We start from the raw sequence: 27,801 nt of genomic DNA, 5'->3' as shown, positions 1-27,801 counted from the left end.
ACACGTGGAGTATTAGCGTAGCATGCAGCATACCGACGTATATTGTACAGTAGTAGCATTGACTAGCGTTAGCGTCGACTAGCATTTCTTAGCATTGGCCTAGCATGTAGCATATCAAGGTACTATATCTGGAGTAGTATATAGTACATAGCGTCAATTAGCGTAGCATTAGCATTCCAATGAATATGTTCCGTAAGTAGCGTCAATTAGCATTCCATGGTATCTTTTACAGGTATGAATAACGCATTTACTAGCCTGGAATCCAATATCAACAACGATGAAACGGAGCATACCATTTTGTTTCCCAGGCCTGTAAACACGTGAGTATTTGGAGACGAGGAGACAAGAGAATGAAACAAAGAAAAAAGAAAGGCATCACATCACTCACCTCCTACAGCAGACAGCAGCTGCTGCAGTAGCTCCATGTAGACCTGCACAGGGTTGACCTCTGCCCCTTGGTTCCAGTGGAGGACGGGGAGGTCAGGGGTTCGTTGGAGAGCAGGGCGAGCGTGTAGCGTCCGATGGCAGGCGCGTCGTCCTGCATGTCCGCCAGGCTCTTAGAGACGGGCGTGGCCCCGGCACTGTGGGCCAGACACATCCGCAGGTACAGCACGATCTGGAGACAGGAACCCCGGGGGGTTAGAAAAGGAAGTCGTGTCTATTAACAGGAAGTGAGGAAAGGTAAAAATCTGCAGCCCCCATCGTTTTTTCCCCGTGTTTCGTTTCATTCTTTAAAACTTCCCTCTTCAATTGTTTTGTGGTTTGGCCATAAACAGCATGGACACATAGCCTGGTTCCTCTCTACCCAGTACAGCCAGAAGAGGACTGGCCACCCCTCAGAGCCTGGTTCCTCTCTACCCAGTACAGCCAGAAGAGGACTGGCCCACCCCTCAGAGCCTGGTTCCTCTCTACCCGGCACAGCCAGAAGAGGACTGGCCACCCCTCAGAGCCTGGTTCCTCTCTACCCAGTACAGCCAGAAGAGGACTGGCCCACCCCTCAGAGCCTGGTTCCTCTCTACCCAGTACAGCCAGAAGAGGACTGGCCCACCCCTCAGAGCCTGGTTCCTCTCTACCCAGTACAGCCAGAAGATGAGGAGCCTGGCCCAGCCCCCACCCCTCATAGCCTGGTTCCTCTCTTGGTTTCTTCCTAGGTTTTGGCCTTTCTAGGGAGTTTTTCCTAACCACCGTGCTTCTACCTCTGCATTGCTTGCTGTTTGGGGGTTTAGGCTGGGTTTCTGTACAGCACTCTGAGATATCAGCTGATGTACGAAGGGCTTTATAAATACATTTGATTTGGACGTTCATACAACTATGTAGTTGAATTAGTTTGTCTTAGGGTTAGGGTCAGGGTCATGTAGTTGAATTGGTTTGTCTTACCTCGCCACACACGCAGAAGGGCTAGGGTTAAGGGTTAGGGTCAGGGTCATGTAGTTGAATTGGTTTGTCTTACCTCGCCACACACGCAGAAGGGCTAGGGTTATGGTTGAATTGGTTTGTCTTACCTCTTCAGAAGGGTTTGGGTTAGGGTCAGGGTTAGGGTCATGTAGTTGAATTGGTTTGTCTTACCTCTCCAAACGCAGAAGGGTTGAAGGGGGGTTTGGGTTAGGGTCTTCATCCTCTGGCAGTTAGAACAGGTCAGGGGTTAATGGTCACCTGTACATTACCTGTAAATGATTGGTCGATCTGGGACAAGGGAGGGCGAGGGGGGTTTACCTCTCCAAACATGTCAGGGAATGAGGGTTTGGGTTAGCCCTCTTTCTCAGGTCAGCAGAGTTAGGTCAGGGGTTCCTGTAATCATATAATATAATCCTATAATGAATTGGTTTGTCTTACCATATAATATAATCTATAATCCAATGGAGACAGGGTTAGGGTCAGACACTGGGTTAGGGTCATATAATATAATCCTATAATAGTTTGTCCTAATAACACACCATATAATATAATCCTATAATAAACACTATGGAGACACTGGGCCTCTCTCCTATAATAACACACCATAGAGACACGAGGTCAGGTTGGGTTAGGGTCAGGGGTTACTGGGTCATGCCTCTCTCCTATAATAGTTGAATTGGGTTTGTCATATAATATAATCCTGTAATAACACACCTCCTATAATAAAACTATGGAGAAGGGTTAGAGGTTAGGGTCTGGGGTTAATCCTGTAATCATATAATATAAGTTTAATTGGTTTCTCCTCTTAACACACCATATAATATAATCTATAATAACCAATGGAGACACTGGGTTATAATAACACACCATATAGACACTGAGGTTGGGGTAACACACCAGACACTGGGCCTCTCTCCTGTAGTTAGAGACATTGGTTTGTAACACACCATATAATTAACCTATAATAACACTCCATATAGAACGTCAGAAGGGTTAGAGACACTGGGGTTAGGGTCACTGGGGTTAGGGTCAGGGGTCACTGGGTCATGTAGTTAGAGACACTTGGTTTGTAATAACACACCATATAATATAACTATAATAACACACCTCCTGAGGTGGCCTCTCTCCTGTAATAACACACCATAGAGACACTGGGCCTCTGCATGTAATAACACATAATGGAGACACTGGGCCTCTCTCCATAATAACACACCAGTAGACACTGAGATCAGGACTCTGGGGTAATCACCATATAATATAATCCTATAATAACAAGCTGAGACACTCGGCATAGACACTGGGCTGCTCTTCCTCCCATATAGACACTGAGGTCAGGACTGCCCTCTCCATGATCTAGACACTGAGGTCTCGGCCTCTCTCCTGTAATAACACACCATTGTGTCCTCGGCGCCTCTCTCCTCCCAGAGCGCTAAGAACCTTGGCGTGATAACACACCATATAGACAATGAGGTCAGGACACTGGGCCTCTCTCCTGTAATAACACACCATATAGACACTGAGGTCAGGACACTGGGCCTCTCTCCTATAATAACACACCATATAGACACTGAGGTCAGGACACTGGGCCTCTCTCCTGTAATAACACACCATATAGACACTGAGGTCAGGACAGGTTCATGCTAATATAATCCTATAATAACATCCGCCTCTCTCCTGTAATAACACACCATATAGACACTGAGGTCAGGACTCTGGGCCTCTCTCCTGTAATAACACACCAGGACACTGAGGTCAGGACTCAGGCCTCTCTCCTGTAATAACGTCTAGGATTACTGCCTCTCTCCTATAATAACACACCATAGCTGGGCCTCTCTCCTATAATAACACTGAGACACTGGGCCTCTCTCCTATAATAACACACCATAGAGACACTGGGCCTCTCTCCTATAATAACACACCATAGAGACACTGGGCCTCTCTCCTATAATAACACACCATATAGATACTGAGGTCAGGACACTGGGCCTCTCTCCTATAATAACACACCATATAGACACTGGACCTCTCTCCTATAATAACACACCATAGAGACACTGAGGTCAGGACACTGGGCCTCTCTCCTGTAATAACACACCATATAGACACTGAGGTCAGGACACTCTGGGCCTCTCTCCTATAATAACACATTATGGAGACACTGGGCCTCTCTCCTGTAATAACACACCATATAGACACTGAGGTCAGGACACTGGGCCTCTCTCCTATAATAACACACCATATAGACACTGAGGTCAGGACACTGGGCCTCTCTCCTGTAATAACACACCATATAGACACTGAGGTCAGGACACTGGGCCTCTCTCCTATAATAACACACCATATAGACACTGAGGTCAGGACACTGGGCCTCTCTCCTATAATAACACACCATAGAGACACTGAGGTCAGGACTCTGGGCCTCTCTCCTGTAATAACACACTATATAGACACTGAGGTCAGGACACTGGGCCTCTCTCCTGTAATAACACACCATATAGACTCTGGGCCTCTCTCCTATAATAACACACCATAGAGACACTGGGCCTCTCTCCTATAATAACACACCATAGAGACACTGGGCCTCTCTCCTATAATAACACACCATATAGACACTGAGGTCAGGACTCTGGGCCTCTCTCCTGTAATAACACACCATAGAGACTCTGGGCCTCTCTCCTATAATAACACACCATAGAGACACTGGGCCTCTCTCCTATAATAACACACCATAGAGACACTGGGCCTCTCTCCTATAATAACACACCATAGAGACACTGAGGTCAGGACACTGGGCCTCTCTCCTATAATAACACACCATATAGACACTGAGGTCAGGACACTCTGGGCCTCTCTCCTATAATAACACACCATATAGACACTGAGGTCAGGACACTGGACCTCTCTCCTATAATAACACACCATATAGACACTGAGGTCAGGACACTGGACCTCTCTCCTATAATAACACACCATATAGACACTGAGGTCAGGACTCTGGGCCTCTCTCCTGTAATAACACACCATATAGACACTGGACCTCTCTCCTATAATAACACACCATATAGACACTGAGGTCAGGACCCCTCTCTCCTATAATAAAAGATTTAGATGAGACACTGGACCTCTCTCCTAATAACACACCATAGAGACAAGGTCAGGACACTGCCTCTCTCCTATAATAACACACCATATAGACACTGAGGTCAGGACACTGGGCCTCTCTCCTGTAATAACACACCATAGAGACACTGAGGTCAGGACTCTGGGCCTCTCTCCTGTAATAACACACTATATAGACACTGAGGTCAGGACACTGGGCCTCTCTCCTGTAATAACACACCATATAGACTCTGGGCCTCTCTCCTATAATAACACACCATAGAGACACTGGGCCTCTCTCCTATAATAACACACCATAGAGACACTGGGCCTCTCTCCTATAATAACACACCATAGAGACACTGGGCCTCTCTCCTATAATAACACACCATATAGACACTGAGGTCAGGACACTGGGCCTCTCTCCTGTAATAACACACCATATAGACACTGAGGTCAGGACTCTGGGCCTCTCTCCTGTAATAACACACCATAGAGACTCTGGGCCTCTCTCCTATAATAACACACCATAGAGACACTGTATAATAACACACCATAGAGACACTGGGCCTCTCTCCTATAATCATAGAGACACTGAGGTCAGGACACTGGGCCTCTCTCCTGTAATAACACACCATATAGACACTGAGGTCAGGACACTGGGCCTCTCTCCTGTAATAACACACCATATAGACACTGAGGTCAGGACACTGGGCATCTCTCCTGTAATAACACACCATAGAGACACTGGGCCTCTCTCCTATAATAACACACCATATAGACACTGGACCTCTCTCCTATAATAACACACCATATAGACACTGAGGTCAGGACTCTGGGCCTCTCTCCTGTAATAACACACCATATAGACACTGAGGTCAGGACACTGGGCATCTCTCCTGTAATAACACACCATATAGACACTGAGGTCAGGACTCTGGGCCTCTCTCCTGTAATAACACACCATAGAGACTCTGGGCCTCTCTCCTATAATAACACACCTAGAGACACTGGGCCTCTCTCCTATAATAACACACCATAGAGACACTGAGGTCAGGACTCTGGGGATATAGACACTGAGGTCAGGACACTGGGCCTCTCTCCTGTAATTAGACTCTGGGCCTCTCTCCTATAATAACACACCATAGAGACACTGGGCCTCTCTCCTATAATAACACACCATAGAGACACTGGGCCTCTCTCCTATAATAACACACCATATAGACACTGAGGTCAGGACTCTGGGCCTCTCTCCTGTAATAACACACCATAGAGACTCTGGGCCTCTCTCCTATAATAACACACCATAGAGACACTGGGCCTCTCTCCTATAATAACACACCATAGAGACACTGGGCCTCTCTCCTATAATAACACACCATAGAGACACTGAGGTCAGGACACTGGGCCTCTCTCCTGTAATAACACACCATATAGACACTGAGGTCAGGACACTGGGCCTCTCTCCTGTAATAACACACCATAGAGACACTGGGCCTCTCTCCTGTAATAACACACCATATAATATAATCCTATAATAACACACACACTGATGGGACACTGGGCCTCTCTCCTATAATAACACACCATATAGACACTGGACCTCTCTCCTATAATAACACACATATAGACATGAGGTCAGGACTCTGGGCCTCTCTCCTGTAATAACACACCATATAGACAATATAATAACACACCTATAATGAGGTCAACATAACACACCATGGAGACACTGGGCCTCTCTCCTATAATAACACACCATATAATATAGGACTCTGGGCCTCTCTCCTATAATAACACACCATATAGACACTGAGGTCAGGACACTGGGCCTCTCTCCTGTAATAACACACCATATAGATATCTCTCCTATAATAACACACCATAGAGACACTGGGCCTCTCTCCTATAATAACACACCATAGAGACACTGGGCCTCTCTCCTATAATAACACACCATATAGACACTGAGGTCAGGACACTGGGCCTCTCTCCTGTAATAACACACCATATAGACACTGAGGTCAGGACTCTGGGCCTCTCTCCTGTAATAACACACCATAGAGACTCTGGGCCTCTCTCCTATAATAACACACCATAGAGACACTGGGCCTCTCTCCTATAATAACACACCATAGAGACACTGGGCCTCTCTCCTATAATAACACACCATAGAGACACTGAGGTCAGGACACTGGGCCTCTCTCCTGTAATAACACACCATATAGACATTGAGGTCAGGACACTCTGGGCCTCTCTCCTGTAATAACACACCATATAGACACTGGACCTCTCTCCTATAATAACACACCATATAGACACTGAGGTCAGGACTCTGGGCCTCTCTCCTGTAATAACACACCATATAGACACTGGACCTCTCTCCTATAATAACACACCATATAGACACTGAGGTCAGGACTCTGGGCCTCTCTCCTATAATAACACACCATATAGACACTGGACCTCTCTCCTATAATAACACACCATATAGACACTGAGGTCAGGACTCTGGGCCTCTCTCCTATAATAACACACCATATAGACACTGGACCTCTCTCCTATAATAACACACCATATAGACACTGGACCTCTCTCCTATAATAACACACCATATAGACACTGAGGTCAGGACTCTGGGCCTCTCTCCTGTAATAACACACCATATAGACACTGGACCTCTCTCCTATAATAACACACCATATAGACACTGAGGTCAGACACTCTGGGCTATAATAACACACCATATAGACACTGGACCTCCTCCTATAATAACACACCATATACTGGAGACACTGGGCCTCTCTCCTATAATAACACACCATATAGACACTGGACCTCTCTCCTATAATAACACACCATATAGACACTGGACCTCTCTCCTATAATAACACACCATATAGACACTGGACCTCTCTCCTATAATAACACACCATAGAGACACTGGGCCTCTCTCCTATAATAACACACCATATAGACACTGAGGTCAGGACTCTGGGCCTCTCTCCTATAATAACACACCATAGAGACACTGAGGTCAGGACACTCTGGGCCTCTCTCCTATAATAACACACCATAGAGACACTGAGGAGACACTGGGCCTCTCTCCTATAATAACAGACCATAGACAGAGTCAGGACTCTGGGCCTCTCTCCTATAATAACACACCATAGAGACACTGGACCTGGGCCTCTCTCCTATAATAACACACCATAGAGACACTGAGGTCAGGACTCTGGGCCTCTCTCCTATAATAACAGACCATATAGAGACACTGGGCCTCTCTCCTATAATAACACACCATAGAGACACTGGGCCTCTCTCCTATAATAACACACCATAGAGACACTGAGGTCAGGACTCTGGGCCTCTCTCCTGTAATAACACACCATATAATATAATCCTGTAATAACACACTATGGAGACACTGAGGTCAGGCCTCTCTCCTATAATAAACACACCATATAGACATATAATCTGGGCCTCTAATAACACATAGAGACTCTGGGCCTCTCTCCTATGGAGACACCTAGAGACACTGGGCCTCTCTCCTATAATAACACACCCTCTCTCCTATAATAACACACCATAGAGACACTGGGCCTCTCTCCTAATAACACACCAATAACACACCATAGAGACACTGGGCCTCTCTCCTATAATAAACACACCATATAACATAACCTCTCCTATAATAACACACCATAGACACACTGGACCTGGGCCTCTCTCCTATAATAACACACCATAGAGACACTGGGCCTCTCTCCTATAATAACACACCATATAGACATATAATCCTATAATAACACACCATATAGACACTGGACCTCTCTCCTATAATAACACACCATAGAGACACTGAGGTCAGGACACTGGGCCTCTCTCCTATAATAACACACCATATAGACACTACCTCTCTCCTATAATAAACACATATAGACACTGGACCTCTCTCCTATAATAACACACCATATAGACACTGAGGTCAGGACTCTGGGCCTCTCTCCTATAATAACACACCATATAGACACTGGACCTCTCTCCTATAATAACACACCATAGAGACACTGAGGTCAGGACTCTGGGCCTCTCTCCTATAATAACACACCATAGAGACACTGAGGTCAGGACTCTGGGCCTCTCTCCTATAATAACACACCATATAGACACTGAGGTCAGGACTCTGGGCCTCTCTCCTATAATAATAACACACCTATAATAACACACCATATAGACATATAAGACACTGAGGTCATAGACACTGGGCCTCTCTCCTATAATAACACACCATAGAGACACTCTCCTATAATAACACACCATATAGACACTGAGGTCAGGACTCTGGGCCTCTCTCCTATAATAACACACCATAGAGACACTGAGGTCAGGACACTCTGGGCCTCTCTCCTATAATAACACACCATAGAGACACTGAGGTCAGGACTCTGGGCCTCTCTCCTATAATAACAGACCATATAGACACTGAGGTCAGGACTCTGGGCCTCTCTCCTATAATAACACACCATAGAGACACTGAGGTCAGGACTCTGGGCCTCTCTCCTATAATAACACACCATAGAGACAGTGTGCTAAATAACAGACCATATAGACACTGAATGTAAATAACACACCATAAATGTCTCCTATAATAACACACCATATAGACACTGAGGTCAGGACGGGTCTCTCCTGTAATAACACACCATATAGAGACCTCTCTCCTATAATAACACACCATATAGACACTGAGGTCAGGACTCTGGGCCTCTCTCCTATAATAACACACCATATAGACACTGGACCTCTCTCCTATAATAACACACCATATAGACACTGAGGTCAGGACTCTGGGCCTCTCTCCTATAATAACACACCATATAGACACTGGACCTCTCTCCTATAATAACACACCATATAGACACTGGACCTCTCTCCTATAATAACACACCATATAGACACTATAATAACACACCATATAGACACTGGACCCTCCTATAATAACACACCATAGAGCACTCCTATAAGGCTGACCAATCCTATAATAACACACCATAGAGACAGAACACAATAGAGACACTGAGGTCAGAACTCCTTGACCATATAGACACTGAGGTCAGGACTCTGGGCCTCTCTCCTATAATAACACACCATAGAGACACTGAGGTCAGGACTCTGGGCCTCTCTCCTATAATAACACACCATAGAGACACTGAGGTCAGGACTCTGGGCCTCTCCAACATATAGACACTAGGTCAGGACTCTGGGCCTCTCTTATCCATAGAGATTTCTTATAATAACACACCATAGAGACACTGAGGTCAGTGACATTCCTATAATAACACACCTTAGACACTGAGTGACATTCTGACACTTGGACTATAATAACAGTGACATTCTGACACACTTGGACAACAGTGACATTCTGACACACTTGGACAACAGTGACATTCTGACACACTTGGACTTAAACAGTGTAACATTCTGAGACACTTGCAGCCAACAACAGTGATCATTCTGACACACTTGGACAACAGTGACATTCTGACACACTTGGACAACAGTGACATTCTGACACACTTGGACAACAGTGACATTCTGACACACTTGGACAACAGTGACATTCTGACACACTTGGACAACAGTGACATTCTGACACACTTGGACAACAGTGACATTCTGACACACTTGGACAACAGTGACATTCTGACACACTTGGACAACAGTGACATTCTGACACACTTGGACAACAGTGACATTCTGACACACTTGGACAACAGTGACATTCTGAACACTTGGACAACAGTGACATTCTGGAACACTTGGACAACAGTGACATTCTGGAACACTTGGACAACAGTGACATTCTGGAACACTTGGACAACAGTGACATTCTGGAACACTTGGACAACAGTGACATTCTGGAACACTTGGACAACAGTGACATTCTGGAACACTTGGACAACAGTGACATTCTGACAACAGTATTCCCTACAATGACGACACAATATAAAACACGCGCCATATATTCCTGGTAAATTAAATCACATGTTTCTTCTACATCCTAGCTTGTAGAACTAGTAATATTTCATATAGAAAATCATAGAGAGATCATAGGACAGGGGTCAGAAACAGGTGGACCGTGGTGGTTTATGTTGGAGCCCCCCAAAGGAACAAGAACCAGAGCAAAACAAGACATGAAGAATTGGCAGCAGGGTTTAGTTTAGGAAATCTGTTTAAGTATTCCCATCTATAAAGAACAAAAAAAAGAGATATATGGTGTCTCAATGTAATAAAGGTATGAAATTATTTTTTAGTCTTAGTTGTGTTCAATTAGCCTTTTACAAATTACTGCAATTAAGTTCCTGCCCCCTGATCATCCTCTCCGACAAGAATCGTCTCGCGGCTGAATCTAGTTGCCTACCCCCGTCATAGGAGAAACCAGAGCTTCCATCCGGTTGAGTACTGCTTCCTGTAGGTTAGCGTGTCATAGGAGAAACGGCCCCCTGTAGGTTAGCGTGTCATAGGAGAAACGGCCCCCTGTAGGTTAGCGTGTCATAGGAGAAACGGCCCCCTGTAGGTTAACGTGTCATAGGAGAAACTGCCCCCTGTAGGTTAACGTGTCATAGGAGAAACGGCCCCCTGTAGGTTAACGTGTCATAGGAGAAACGGCCCCCTGTAGGTTAGCGTGTCATAGGAGAAACGGCCCCCTGTAGGTTAGCGTGTCATAGGAGAAACGGCCCCCTGTAGGTTAGCGTGTCATAGGAGAAACGGCCCCCTGTAGGTTAACGTGTCATAGGAGAAACGGCCCCCTGTAGGTTAACGTGTCATAGGAGAAACGGCCCCCTGTAGGTTAGCGTGTCATAGGAGAAACGGCCCCCTGTAGGTTAGCGTGTCATAGGAGAAACGGCCCCCTGTAGGTTAGCGTGTCATAGGAGAAACGGCCCCTGTAGGTTAGCGTGTCATAGGAGAAACCAGAGCTTCCATCCGGTTGAGTACTGCTTCCTGTAGGTTAGCGTGTTATAGGAGAAACCAGAGCTTCCATCCGGTTGAGTACTGCTTCCTGTAGGTTAGCGTGTCATAGGAGAAACCAGAGCTTCCATCCGGTTGAGTACTGCTTCCTGTAGGTTAGCGTGTCATAGGAGAAACCAGAGCTTCCATCCGGTTGAGTACTGCTTCCTGTAGGTTAGCGTGTTATAGGAGAAACCAGAGCTTCCATCCGGTTGAGTACTGCTTCCTGTAGGTTAGCGTGCTATATCTACTGTTACCTTGCCCATGTAGGCTGCCACCAGGGCTTCCATCAGGTTCAGTAGCGCCCCTGTAGGTTAGCGTAGGCTCCCACCATCATAGACAGAGCCTCCTGGATGGCTAGACGGACATCAGGCTCCTCCTGTACACACACAGTCAGACGGGGCAGGAGGACGGTTAGAATATATGAAATGGCCGCTGCCATAAACCTTGAATTATGTTTTGGAGGCCTTTGTGTCTTGTCTAATATATATATAAATAAATAAATAATGTAGGTAAATAGTGTGTTCAAATAGCATTGTCTTGATGCAGGAACACCTACCTTGCACATGGCCTCAAAGAATTGCTGGACCAGAGCGATATCTTTGGTGAAGAGTTGGGGCATCCGGCTGAGAAAAGAGGAAACATCCCCTCACTAATCACATCAGCTCATCATCATCATCATCACCTCATCATCATCATCATCACCTCATCATCATCATCAAGACACAGACTATTGGTTGTTAAAGCTCCAATGTGTAGCTTTGGGGGGGGGGGGGGTGTAAACTGACCAAATTCACATAGAAACGTGTGTTACAGATAATGTGGTTCTCATTGAAAGCCATGAGAACAAGCGGTAGATCTATTCTATGTGCACTATTTCTATGCTTCTCGTTCTTAAGTTTAGTTATTTTGCTTTCGGTTTTGTACACCAGCTTCACAACAGCTGAAAATACAATATTGTTTTGGGGTTTATGGAGAAGATATTTCACAGCGTTTTAGATGGTACAACACTCGAGATTCTCTACGCTACAACACTCGAGATTCTCTACGCTACAACACTCGAGATTCTCTACGCTACAACACTCGAGATTCTCTACGCTACAACACTCGAGATTCTCTACACTACAACACTCGAGATTCTCTACACTACAACACTCGAGATTCTCTACGGTACAACAGGTTTGTTTTGTCACAGGAACCAAGATTAGGCAAACAGTTTGAATTTTAGAAAACAGGAAACGGAGGAGCGATTTCGGCATAGCGCATTTTAAAATAGACAAGATTTTTACTGTAAATACCTGGACAGTTTCCCCACAGCAGAGTAGGCCATACACAGCAACTTAGGATCCTGCCAAATCAAACCAGACAACAACATATCCCATCATGCTCTATTACCAGGAACACGCAAAGGAGAATAGCTACGATGTGTAGTTGATGAAACAAGATTCAAATTGATTGCTGGCTTTACCTCCTTGTACTCGTTGATGAGCTTGGTGAGGCCATTCAGCAGCATCAGACCCAGTGGTTTGTTGGTGTCAGGACATCTGTCAGAGAGGAGACACAACATGTTAGGAGAGGCTTTAGTGTGGGTTAGTGTTGGGCTGGAACAAAAGCCTGCACACACACACACACACACACACACACTGATGACCGCATTTACTTCTAACTTATTGGTCACCAACCAACCGGTCGATCGCCGAGGCATTTCTAGTAAATCTCCGAGGCATTTCTAGTCCGATCTCCGAGGCATTACTAGTCCGATCTCGAGGCATTACTAGTCCGATCTCCGAGGCATTACTAGTCCGATCTCCGAGGCATTACTAGTCCGATCTCCGAGGCATTACTAGTCCGATCTCCGAGGCATTACTAGTCCGATCTCCGAGGCATTACTAGTCCGATCTCCGAGGCATTACTAGTCCGATCTCCGAGGCATTACTAGTCCGATCTCCGAGGCATTACTAGTCCGATCTCCGAGGCATTACTAGTCCGATCTCCGAGGCATTACTAGTCCGATCTCCGAGGCATTACTAGTCCGATCTCCGAGGCATTACTAGTCCGATCTCCGAGGCATTACTAGTCCGATCTCCGAGGCATTACTAGTCCGATCTCCGAGGCATTACTAGTCCGATCTCCGAGGCATTACTAGTCCGATCTCCGAGGCATTACTAGTCCGATCTCCGAGGCATTACTAGTCGATCTCCGAGGCATTACTAGTCGATCTCCGAGGCATTACTAGTCGATCTCCAAGGCATTACTAGTCGATCTCCAAGGCATTACTAGTCGATCTCCAAGGCATTACTAGTCGATCTCCAAACATTTCTGTAAAAAACCCAGCGATAAAGTCTTGTGTTCCTAATTGTGTTTATTTTATTATAATAATATAAATATATGCCATTTAGCAGACGCTTTTATCCAAAGCGACTTACAGTCATGTGTGCATACATTCTACGTATGGGTGGTCCCGGAATCGAACCCACTAGCCTGGCGTTACAAGCGCCATGCTCTACCAACTGAGCTTAGCCTCGGGCTGTTGGTGGTCGGTGCAGACAACTCAGCCGCTGCCCTGCGCGCCGGGTAGGCAAACTGTTTCCATTTCATGTGTCTGAATGGACAAACTGTTTCCATTTCATGTGTCTGAATGGACAAACTGTTTCCATTTCATGTGTCTGAATGGACAAACTGTTTCCATTTCATGTGTCTGAATGGACAAACTGTTTCCATTTCATGTGTCTGAATGGACAAACTGTTTCCATTTCATGTGTCTGAATGGACAAACTGTTTCCATTTCATGTGTCTGAATGGACAAACTGTTTCCATTTCATGTGTCTGAATGGACAAACTGTTTCCATTTCATGTCTGAATGGACAAACTGTTTCCATTTCATGTGTCTGAATGGACAAACTGTTTCCATTTCATGTGTCTGAATGGACAAACTGTTTCCATTTCATGTGTCTGAATGGACAAACTGTTTCCATTTCATGTGTCTGAATGGACAAACTGTTTCCATTTCATGTCTGAATGGACAAACTGTTTCCATTTCATGTCTGAATGGACAAACTGTTTCCATTTCATGTCTGAATGGACAAACTGTTTCCATTTCATGTCTGAATGGACAAACTGTTTCCATTTAATGTCTGAATGGACAAACTGTTCCTCTCCAGTGGGCCTGGGGAGCTCACTCAGCTGTGCCTCAAGTAATACAACAATTGATCTATTACCGGTGTGATCATATAGCCTACCTCAAAATGTTGAAATATATATATTTTAACGTCCGGAACAGCAATGCATTGGCAGGTGAATTCAAGCAAAGCCAGAATGTGGTGATAATGTATTGGGCCTGTAGTTTACTGCACAAACCTCATTGCTACAGAACTGGTTTTAATGGGTTAATGTTGCACAGGCTTACATTGTTTAAGTCAATAAAAAAACTGATCTAGGGCCAGCTCTTAAAGACAATCTCTCTCTGTGTATCAGTGAACTGAGAAGACAAACTGATCTAGGGCCAGCTCTTAGGCTGCGTTTACACAGGCAGCCTTAGTACAGTAATTTCTCTATAAGGAAGGGTTGGATGAAACTGACTTGGGACCAGTAACCGTCTCTATAAGGAAGGGTGGGGTTGAAACTGACTCGGGACCAGTACTTACACCTGACAGATGTGGTGAACAAACTGAAGCGTAAGAGAGAGCAGCTTGTTGTTGGTGTTGGCGCCAAACAGACCGTCGTACACCACCTGGGGAGAGGAGGAGAGAAAGGAGGAGAGGAGGAGAGAGGAGAGGAGAGAGGAGAGGAGGAGGAGGAAGGAGAGAGGAGAGGAGAGAGGAGAGAAGAGGAGGAGAGAGAGGAGAGAAGAGGAGGAGAGAGAGGAGAGAAGAGGAGGAGAGAGAGGAGAGAAGAGGAGAGAAGAGGAGGAGAGAGAGGAGAGAAGAGGAGGAGAGAGAAGAGGAGGAGAGAGACAGGAAATAGACAGGAAATAGACAGGTGATGAAAGTTTCTTTGAGAGAAAGACAGCGGAAGGACATTCAAAAGATTTGCACACACACACACACACACACACACACATTTCCAGGACGTTAACTGTTGATGTATTAGAGAACACACACACACACTACAGCAGTACCTGTATGTTGGCCGGGAAGCACTCAGCCGCGAGGCGGGAACGTAAGAGATGTGGTAGGATCTTCATCTTGACTCTGGTGCTGACTGGCTCATGTTTCAGCTCCCTCTTCAGACTGGCCCCCTGTGACATAACATCACATAACAGGACATGATTTGGACCAACAGTTTGACACAGTGCGATACTGTTCACACACACATACAACCAATCAAGATGATGTGGCGACCGTGCCGGACAGATCTCTGCCTCCGGTCTCAGCAATGCCACTTCCTGTCAGGAAGTGGTTCCAATTCAAGACCAAGTTTGAATGAATTCAGAAGGTTGGAGGTGAATCTTTCCACACCTTAGTTTTGAGGGGGATGTCTCCCAGGTAGACCTTGTACATCCTGTTGACGATCAGGGGGTTGTTCCAGTCGATGATACTGCAAAACAAACCCAACAACACATTACATCATATCACAAATCAACGAACTCCCCCGGGGGAGCCCCAGAACGAACTCCCCGGGGAGCCCCAGAACGAACTCCCCGGGGGAGGAACTCCCCGGGGAGCCCCAGAACGAACTCCCCCGGGGGAACCCCAGAACGAACTCCCCCGGGGGAACCCCAGAACGAACTCCCCCGGGGGAACCCCAGAACGAACTCCCCCGGGGGAACCCCAGAACGAACTCCCCCGGGGGAACCCCAGAACGAACTCCCCGGGGGAACCCCAGAACGAACTCCCCGGGGGAACCCCAGAACGAACTCCCCGGGGGAACCCCAGAACGAACTCCTGTAGCATGTTGTAAATGAGGTGCACCCTTACTGCACCATCCCATAATAGTAGAATAGTCCCATAGATACCCACCTCTGCTTGCTCTTGAGCTCCAGGTCCGCGGCCGTGGCAACGCCGTGTCTTGTGTCGCTAGAGGCAACCACCAGGTGTATGACCGTCTCCACCTCCGGTACCTGTTCTGCCTCGATGAACTTCACTATGCCGAGTTTACACTGGGAGAGACACGTAATCATTACCACACAACCACAGTACAACAACCACACGTCCCGGCAACCACACGTCCCGGCAACCACACGTCCCGGCAACCACACGTCCCGGCAACCACACAACCCAATCACCTTTTTATTTTATTATTTAACTAGGGCAAGTCAGTTAACAACAAATCCTTATCTACAATGACGGCCTAGGAACAGTGGGTTAACTGTCTTGTTCAGGGGCAGAACGACAGATTTGTACCTTGTCAGCTCAGGGATTTGATCAAGCAACCTTCCGGTTACTAGTCCAACGCTCTAACCACTAGGCCACCCTGCCGCCCCAAGGAAGGTGTGATACACCTTCCTCTAAGGTCAAAGGTTCAAAGTTGAGGTCAGTACCTGTTCCAGCTGCTCTGGGCTCCACTGGGCCTCTCCGATGACCCTCTTGGCAGCGTATACGCTCATCCCTGGAGGCGGCTGGGGGAGGCCCGGTCCGGCCGCCGCTGCCCCAGAGCTACCCTGAGGGGACGAGGGAGCTGGGCGAGTGAGAGGCTCGTTCAGGACAAACCTGGAGGCCAGAGGAGAAGGAGGGGGAGAGAGGAGAGGGGGAGAGAGAGAGAGTGTAGAGAGGGAGGGGGAGAGAGAGGAGAGGAGAGAGAGAGTATAGAGAGGGAGGGGGAGAGAGAGTGTAGAGAGGGAGGGGAGAGAGAGGAGAGGGAGGAGAGAGAGAGAGTGTAGAGAGGGAGGGGGAGAGAGAGTGTAGAGAGGGAGGGGGAGAGAGAGGAGAGGGAGAGAGGGAGAGGTCAACTACAAGGTACATTGTTTAGGGATTGTAATAATTAATTCAAGTCTTTGGAAAAACAATTACTTGAGTGAACATGTTGTTTGTAGTAGTATAAGTTTTATAGTATGTTAGACCGTTTTAACAATAACCGATAACATACCTAAACACTTTAAATGGCCAGCCCCATAGGCTACCTCCCAAATGGCACCCTATTCCCTACATAGCCAACTACTAGTGCCCAGGGCCCTACATAGTGAACTACTAGTGCCCAGGGCCCTACATAGTGAACTACTAGTGCCCAGGGCCCTACATAGTGAACTACTAGTGCCCAGGGCCCTACATAGTGAACTACTAGTGCCCAGGGCCCTACATAGTGAACTACTAGTGCCCAGGGCCCTACATAGTGAACTACTAGTGCCCAGGGCCCTACATAGTGAACTACTAGTGCCCAGGGCCCTACATAGTGAACTACTAGTGCCCAGGGCCCTACATAGTGAACTACTAGTGCCCAGGGCCCTACATAGTGAACTACTAGTGCCCAGGGCCCTACATAGTGAACTACTAGTGCCCAGGGCCCTACATAGTGAACTACTAGTGCCCAGGGCCCTACATAGTGAACTACTAGTGCCCAGGGCCCTACATAGTGAACTACTAGTGCCCAGGGCCCTACATAGTGAACTACTAGTGCCCAGGGCCCTACATAGTGAACTACTAGTGCCCAGGGCCCTACATAGTGAACTACTAGTGCCCAGGGCCCTACATAGTGAACTACTAGTGCCCAGGGCCCTTGGAGAGGCAGCGTAATCTCCCCACTGACCCGTAGGGCATCAGCAGTACGTCCAACATGAACTCCAGCAGTAACTGGACAGTCTTGGGTTTCTCCATCAGGATGAAGGGAGAGGCCATCTTGGAAGTGTTGGAAGAGTCCTTTGGGTACTTCATGTGATACAAGGACGGGATCAGGAGATGCATCAAGCTGGAGGGAGAGGGGACAGGAAGTCAGTGTGTGTGTGTTCGTCTCCCTCCTTACCCATCCTGTTGGGGCTCAGGCTTGCCCTCCATAGCAGTTATCAGGTGTGTGTGTGTGTGTGTGTGTGTGTGTGTGTGTGTGTGTGTGTGTGTGTGTGTGTGTGTGTGTGTGTGTGTGTGTGTGTGTTCATCTCCCTCCTTACCTATCCTGTTGGGGCTCAGGCTTGCCCTCCATAGCAGTCAGCAGAGTAGGTGCCAGCTCACACCGTTTCTCCACCTCCAGTCGAGGGTAACCCATCTTGATGTAAATGATGGTGAAATTCTGCAGAGAGAATCCACCGTTCTGGATTAAACATCTCACAATGTCAGGGGGAGTAAAGAACATGGTAAACAGAGACACAGATTATATATACACAGAGAGAATCCACTGTTCTGGATTAAACATCTCACAATGTCAGGGGGAGTAAAGAACATGGTAAACAGAGACATAGATTATATATACACAGAGAGAATCCACTAACCCACACACAGAGTTTGAACACAGGCCTACTCAGTTTGAGAGATGCTATATTGACACTATAATCACAGGATGAATACTCCAAACAGCCCTCTCTCTCTATTCCCTACATAGATAATAACAGGAAGTATCCCAAACAGCCCTCTCTCTATTCCCTACATAGATAATAACAGGAAGTATCCCAAACAGCCCTCTCTCTATTCCCTACATAGATAATAACAGGAAGTATCCCAAACAGCCCTCTCTCTATTCCCTACATAGATAATCCCTACATAGATAATAACAGGAAGTATCCCAAACAGCCCTCTCTCTATTCCCTACATAGATAATAACAGGAAGTATCCCAAACAGCCCTCTCTCTATTCCCTACATAGATAATAACAGGAAGTATCCCAAACAGCCCTCTATTCCCTACATAGATAATAACAGGAAGTATCCCAAACAGCCCTCTATTCCCTACATAGATAATAACAGGAAGTATCCCAAACAGCCCTCTCTCTATTCCCTACATAGATAATAACAGGAATAATAATAATAATAATATATGCCATTTAGCAGACGCTTTTATCCAAAGCGACTTACAGTCATGTGTGCATACATTCTACGTATGGGTGGAAACAGCCCTCTCTCTATTCCCTACATAGATAACAGGAAGTATCCCAGACAGCCCTCTCTCTATTCCCTACATAGATAACAGGAAGTATCCCAAACAGCCCTCTCTCTATTCCCTACATAGATAACAGGAAGTATCCCAAACAGCCCTCTCTCTATTCCCTACATAGATAACAGGAAGTATCCCAAACAGCCCTCTCTCTATTCCCTACATAGATAACAGGAAGTATCCCAAACAGCCCTCTCTCTATTCCCTACATAGATAACAGGAAGTATCCCAAACAGCCCTCTATTCCCCAAAGAGCAAGCAGTAGCAAGGACAGAAGGCTGCACAGCTCTGGGATGAAGTCTACCCAAGGTACAGATCTAGGATCAGCTTCTCCTCCCCTAATCCCAACCTTAACCATTAGTAGAGAAAACCTAAACTGACTCAGGATCAGTGCGTAGGGGAAGACATTACCCTAAACCAAACCAGACCCTGGGGAACCAGGCTGTTGAAGTAGACCTTGGCCACTTTCAGCAGGCATAGAAATATAACGAATAGAGCCTGTCGTAACTCATTCTACACGTCAGAGAGAGGCATGTTTGTTCTACATCATATATTTCCATCTGAACTCTCCACAACAGGTAGAACGTAGAGCATTACCGTAACAAAGGACGCTGCGGCGGGGTCCTGGTACTGAACCAGGAGGGTCTCTACTGGTAGCTGGATCAAAGGTCTGCTCTTTATCCTCTTGTTCAGGTGGACCAGTAGCTCCATCACCTGGTAGAGAGAACAAGAGGTTATAATTAGTTACCAGGAGCTCCATCACCTGGTAGAGGGAACGAGAGGTTATAATTAGTTACCAGGAGCTCCATCACCTGGTAGAGAGAACAAGAGGGTACAGAGTCAATGTGGAGGCTATATACAGGGGGTACTGGTACAGAGTCAATGTGGAGGTTATATACAGGGGTACTGGTACAGAGTCAATGTGGAGGCTATATACAGGGGTACCGGTACAGAGTTAATGTGGAGGCTATATACAGGGGGTACCGGTACAGAGTCAATGTGGAGGCTATATACAGGGGTACCGGTACAGAGTCAATGTGGAGGCTATATACAGGGGTACCGGTACAGAGTCAATGTGGAGGCTATATACAGGGGTACCGGTACAGAGTCAATGTGGAGGCTATATACAGGGGTACCGGTACAGAGTCAATGTGGAGGCTATATACAGGGGTACCGGTACAGAGTCAATGTGGAGGCTATATACAGGGGTACCGGTACAGAGTCAATGTGGAGGCTATATACAGGGGGTACCGGTACAGAGTCAATGTGGAGGCTATATACAGGGGTACCGGTACAGAGTCAATGTGGAGGCTATATACAGGGGGTACCGGTACAGAGTCAATGTGTAGGCTATATACAGGGGTACCGGTACAGAGTCAATGTGTAGGCTATATACAGGGGGTACCGGTACAGAGTCAATGTGTAGGCTATATACAGGGGGTACCGGTACAGAGTCAATGTGTAGGCTATATACAGGGGGTACCGGTACAGAGTCAATGTGTAGGCTATATACAGGGGGTACCGGTACAGAGTCAATGTGTAGGCTATATACAGGGGGTACCGGTACAGAGTCAATGTGGAGGCTATATACAGGGGGTACCGGTACAGAGTCAATGTGGAGGCTATATACAGGGGGTACCGGTACAGAGTCAATGTGGAGGCTATATACAGGGGGTACCGGTACAGAGTCAATGTGGAGGTTATATACAGGGGGTACCTGTACAGAGTCAATGTGGAGGCTATATACAGGGGGTACCGGTACAGAGTCAATGTGGAGGCTATATAAAGGGGGTACCGGTACAGAGTCAATGTGGAGGCTATATACAGGGGGTACCGGTACAGAGTCAATGTGGAGGCTATATACAGGGGGTACCGGTACAGAGTCAATGTGGAGGTTATATACAGGGGTACCGGTACAGAGTCAATGTGGAGGCTATATACAGGGGGTACCGGTACAGAGTCAATGTGGAGGATATATACAGGGGGTACCGGTTAGAATGAATTAGTTGAAATAAGAAGTTACCAGTAGCTCCATCACCTGGTAGAGAATAGATTATGATTCCAGTTGACTGTTAGAAGAGATGGTTTGGCATTAGCATAAAGCTACTGTATATAGTGTACAAGTAGTGTGTTTCAGCAAGTCTACAACTTCTCCCTCCTGGAGAAGGAGAACAGTAACACAGCTACGTGCAGGCTACTGGTACTGCAGCTACGTGCAGGCTACTGGTACTGCAGCTACGTGCAGGCTACTGGTACTGCAGCTACGTGCAGGCTACTGGTACTGCAGCTACGTGCAGGCTACTGGTACTGCAGCTACGTGCAGGCTACTGGTACTGCTGGCCTGAAGACACAGGCGTGTCCTTACCTTCTTCCTGACTCCCTCCTGGACGCTGGACAGTTTGAGGAGGACCGGGGCAGGAACTTGGATATAATGTCCTGGAGTTGGTCATCAGTCTCTGCATGGCCCAAACGCAAGAAAAACTCGCTCCAGTTGATCTGGAGAATTGAACGGAGGAGAGAGAGAAGGAGAAATTAGAAGTGAGGAGGAGAGAGAGAAGGAGAAATTAGAAGTGAGGAGGAGAGAGAGAAGGAGAAATTAGGAGTGAGGAGGAGAGAGAGAAGGAGAAATTAGGAGTGAGGAGGAGAGAGAGAAGGAGAAATTAGAAGTGAGGAGGAGAGTGAGAAGGAGAAATTAGAAGTGAGGAGGAGAGAGAGAAGGAGAAATTAGAAGTGAGGAGGAGAGTGAGAAGGAGAAATTAGGAGTGAGGAGGAGAGAGAGAAGGAGAAATTAGAAGTGAGGAGGAGAGTGAGAAGGAGAAATTAGAAGTGAGGAGGAGAGAAGGAGGATTTGAAAATTAGAAATTTGAGACTAGGCCGTCCCAAATGGCACCCTATTCCCTATATAGTGCACTACTTTAGACCAGGGCCCATAGGACTCTCATCAAAAGTAGTGCACTTTATACTTTTCACCAGGTTCAATAGGGTTCCGGTCAAGAGTAGTGCACTGTATAGGGAGTTGGGTGCCATTTGGGATGCCAGGGTTCAGATGCCAGGACTGGGCTTGATCTGTGTCCAGGAAACCAGTCCATACTGTGATATCATCACATTAGACATCCCCTAACTCTCGTGACAGCCTTCGATAACTGGTTTTGGTTGGGAGATTCAGCCAACTAAATGTTGAACAGGTAGCCTCTCATCTAGTGGAGCCGGTCCCAGGTCTCTATACACATATAATGCTCCCTGACGGAGACCGGGGTTCACTCCCTGTGTCCACATTTCAAACTACGTCTTCTACCTCTGTACTCACCTGTAATGCCGCACCTGTCCAAATAAGGTACAGAAAACACACCTGTCCAAATAAGGTACAGAAAACACACCTGTCCAAATAAGGTACAGAAAACACACCTGTCTAATTAAGGTACAGAAAACACACCTGTCTAATTAAGGTACAGAAAACACACCTGTCTAATTAAGGTACAGAAAACACACCTGTCTAATTAAGGTACAGAAAGGTACAGTGTGGATGTCCATTTAGCTGGTCTCGAGTGGCTCAGTTTACTCTGAACAAGACTGAGAGTCTGCTAAATGACTCAACTGTAAACATTTCAAATGTAGCTACAACATTCAGACCTAAAGTATAAACAAGGGACTGTTACAATAGCTAATGCACCTTCTATTGTGTTATGTGTGTTATAACTGGGGTGGATAGGCTGTTCTGAGCTAGATCACAAAGCCTGCATGACATAGCCATTAGTTATGTCAGACAGGGCGTATATGCTTTCTACTTGCATCGGACTGGCAACTAGTTGGCAAGGAATTAATGACATCAATTAGTGGCTTGATAACTAGCTGGTGATTTGGCTGTTTAGCTAAATCAAATCAAAATGGTTAGTTGACGTTACCTTGTGAGAGGTGTGTGTTTGCCAACACACTTCACTGCATTGAAAATGAAATGTGTCATCTTTCATTCCATGTACGCCACCTGTTACCATCTAACTAGCTGGCTTTCAATGAATTAGTTAGCAACTAGAGCTAATTAGCTAAACACACACAAAGGCTTATCTTGTGTGTGTGACAATAAGACAATTCATATTGTCCCGGACGCCTGGCTACACTGCTAACCAGCTAACCAGCTAGTTAATAAATCGTAGTTACAGATCCAACATGACATCGTTACAAATAGGGAATGAAATGACTGATCCAATATAAAAAAATAAAATAAAACTATTCCAGTCGCCATCAGATCACGTTGATCTTTTAATACAACACTTTAATTTGGACCATGACTGTGCAGACGGCCTTCTAACTAGCGTTAGCCAGCTACCTCATAAATCAACGTTGTTCATAATCACAGACGTTTTTAGCTCGATAAGAGTAATGACTGTGTACTAAATGCAATAATACATGTTAGCGATACATATGAAGTGTCTTACGATGCGTTGAATCACTGCAACAACAACAAAAAAAGCAGTTAGAAACTTACTGAGTTCATCTTGAGCCGCCATGTTCATAGAAAGTCATCGGCGTTGTCACCCTGGGGGTGGATTCATTAATCCATGTCGTAGCAAAACGTTTTAACGGTAAAAACAGTTTGCAACGCATATTATAGCTTCCTATTGGACGAAGTCAGGTAGGTTCCGCCCACTTTTTGGATCGTTCGCGTCCGTTTGGTTCCTAGTGAACGGTGATGAGATGCCCACTCCTCTTTCACTATCTCCTAGTCGGTCGTGTTAAATGTAATTTTGTTTTAACACCTGCTTCACATATAGCAACGATAACAGACATATATAGAGCGACATTCATATTGTACACATGTAGTCTTATTCATTCTTGACATGTATATAAACTGGGAAATTATGTGTAGACACTGGGACAATAGGAAAACAGGAAGGAGAAAATATCCATCGAAATGTGTCTCCCCAAAAAAGTGAAAAACCAAGCATTTCTGAATGAACATTTAATATAACATATTCCTAGAATTAAATGCTTCATTTTTTATATGTTTCTTATTTTATAATCCTATAATTAAATAAATGCTTCATTTTTTATATGTTTCTTATTTTATAATCCTATAATTAAATAAATGCTTAATTTTTTATATGTTTCTTATTTTATAATCCTTAATTTGATATGTTTCTTATTTTATATTCCTATAATTAAATAAATGCTTAATTTGATATGTTTCTTATTTTATAATCCTATAATTAAATAAATGCTTAATTTGATATGTTTCTTATTTTATAATCCTATAATTAAATAAATGCTTATAAATGTTTCTTATTTTTATTCTACATTTGTTGAAGTGAAGGTGCATCTTTGTCCGACAGGGGGCAGTCAACTACACCACTGGTCTGAAATCTGCTTATCGACCAGACAGAAGAACAAGTCGCTGTTGACCAGCTGTTGTATGAAAACAGCTGGGCGATCAGGGCGAGAAGAGATAAACAACAATTACAACGAAACACACATTTTTTATACACCAAAAGGTACAGTACAAGTTTCCTTACAAATGCAATCACACGGGTTTAATTCATGACTGTAAGGTTCGGTGTCGACTAGTTTGTGGCGTCTATTTTCGTTTGTAAGCGGTGGACTGGTTGGCTAAGCTAACTGGCTAAGCTAACCGGCTAAGCTAACTGGTTGGCTAAGCTAACTGGCTAAGCTGACCGGCTAAGCTAACTGGCTAAGCTGACCGGCTAAGCTAACTGGTTGGCTAAGCTAACTGGCTAAGCTAACCGGCTAAGCTAACTAAGCTACCGTTGCTAGCTAGCCCAACTTGGCACGTTGGCTAACAACAGCAACTCGTTTTCGCTGCTTGCATGCATTTATCAATTGATTCAGACATTATTGCATATAGTTAAACTGGCTGTAGATATAGTAGTTCTGCTTGGACATAGATGTATAACGTAGACTAACACAGAATGTTTATTTACACCCTGTTTTTATTACCGGCTAGCTCACAGTTAGCTGGTGAGGCTAACTCGAACCCGTTGACTTGGTATTTTCGTTGCGTTAACTTCTACTAGCAAATAGCCAACTGTTAATCTGTTGTTAGCTCGTTAAACTGCGATGCACAATACTAACGATACTAGGTAAATGTATTTCTATGTGTGTCTGGGTGACAGCCAGACTATTTATGGTTGATGTATGTTTGAATTCGTGCAGTATATTTGGTCAGCTTGTAGCTAAACCTCGGGCCTTGTTTAGTTAGCATAAATCTCGACAACATCCATTCAAGTTGGGATTTAAACCCCCATCTCTGCTACCGCGCATTGTGCAAAGATGGCCAGTTTAGCAAGCTGGTTTACTTATCCCTTTTCTCATCGCAACCAGTTCTTGTTATTTATCTCACGTTTTGACTACTGTAAGTAAAGACTCTTGAATTCCGACAATAACGAAAGAAAGGGAGTGGTTGGTTTCAAATCAAGTCGTAGTTATCAATTATTTGAACGGTCTCCTTCGATCTGCCATTGCTGGCTACCACAACTGAACGTAGACGAGCTCGGACTGAATGACAGACAAAGATCAGATTAGCCACACTGCACTTCGGACTTATCTTGGGAAATAAATGCACTGTCACAAGTGATTTAATCATTTATCTACTATATATATATATATATATATATATATATAATATATGTGTGCATTGAATGATTTTTAAGAAAATGGTTGAACAGCTTTAAATGGCAAAGTTACAATTTTATATCAAACATGAAATGCAACAACATAATTAATAGATTTACTTTATTCGAATCAATTAAAATGTAACGATTGTTATTGTATTCGCCTAGCCGTTCATTGCTTTGTGAGATAATCTAAATGAATGATTTGAGACGCATTTCCTTATTGTGGGTCTATTCGTCATTGTACTGTTTTGCTTCAACTATTTTTTATTTTTTTAAGAAACCAACTGTTATTGTGTGTCTAGGTCCTTTGTCTCCTTTGTCAAAGTAAATCCAAAGTGGGTATACCAAATGGCACCCTATTCCCTATATAGTGCTTTAATGTTGATGTAAGCCCTGGTCAAAATTAGTGCACTATGTAGGGAATAGGGTGCCATTCGGGATGAACGCCAGAGTTGTGGTGATCGGGAACCCTGCTGGTGGTAACTAGCAGAGGGGTTGTCAGAATATTTTGTGAGGACCACGATTTCCTTTGTGGGAGGTGACCGCCACCCAGTGGTCCAACATGTAAGTAACACACAGCGGAACTGAAGGTGACATGAGTAAGACAGCATTGGAGTGCATCCCAAAGAGCACCCTTTTAGTACACAACGTTTTACCAGAACCCATACTCCTATACTATGGTCAAAAGTAGTGTACTATACATGGAATAGGGTGCCAACCCTGGTCTAAAGTAGTGTACTATATATGGAATAGGGGCCATTTTGGAGGCTGATTTATTGGGGGGTGGCAGGGTAGCCTAGTGGTTAGAGCGTTGGACTCGTAACCGGAAGGTTGCAAGTTCAAATCCCCGTACTATATAAGGAATAGGGGCCATTTTGGAGGCTGATTTATTGCAGTTGCACTGTCTGCAACACTGGGTTTATTAGTTCAGCTAATCTACTAGCTTATCAAGGCTTATTGGATTGATGATTAGTTAATTAGTAGAATCAGGTGTGTTCGAGCTGGACTCGGGAAGAAGGAAGAGAAGCCTGCTTCCTTGTCTGTTTTGTGTAATTAACCAATGAGGCCTGATAAGAATAATGCATGTGTTGCACATAGGTTAATATTGTTATCGGGCCTTATTGGTTAGTTATACAATAATAACCTGTGTGTTGCTTTTTATTGATGTGTTATTCATATAGGCAATACTGTCGCCTGGACAACATTGAGTGTTGTTCACGTAACGGATGTGAAACGGCTAGCTTAGTTAGCGGTGCGCGCTAAATAGCGTTTCAATCGGTTACGTCACTTGCTCTGAGACCTTGAAGTAGTAGTTCCCCTTGCTCTGCAAAGGCTTTGTGGAGCCGCGGGGAACTACGATGCTTCGTGGGTGACTGTTGTCGATGTGTGCAGAAGGTCCCTGGTTCGCGCCCGGGTATGGGTGAGGGGACGGTTTAAAATGATACTGTTACATTCACAAACCCTGGTCCTGATCGGACAATGACCCCAAGCATACTTCCAAAGTTATGGCTTTAGGGACAACAAAGTCATGGTATTGGAGTGGTCATCACAAAGCCCTGACCTCAATCCTATAGAACATTTGTGGGAAGAACTGACAAAATACGTGCGACCAAGGAGACCTACAATCCTGACTCAGTTACACCAGCTCTTGTGGAAGGC

General features: G+C 45.4%; 1 pseudogene; it reads right to left on the bottom strand.

The window, feature by feature from the left end:
* LOC124024356 overlaps window positions 1-24,021 on the bottom strand; it is a 71,211-nt pseudogene extending 47,190 nt beyond the window's left edge.
* Between the last annotated feature and the right edge of the window lie 3,780 nt (window positions 24,022-27,801).

This window comes from Oncorhynchus gorbuscha, unplaced genomic scaffold (genome assembly GCF_021184085.1).
Source record: "Oncorhynchus gorbuscha isolate QuinsamMale2020 ecotype Even-year unplaced genomic scaffold, OgorEven_v1.0 Un_scaffold_1828, whole genome shotgun sequence".
Taxonomy (NCBI): Eukaryota; Metazoa; Chordata; class Actinopteri; order Salmoniformes; family Salmonidae; genus Oncorhynchus; species Oncorhynchus gorbuscha.
Note: the sequence above shows the minus strand (reverse complement) of the source record. Positions and strands in the feature narration are given on the sequence as shown.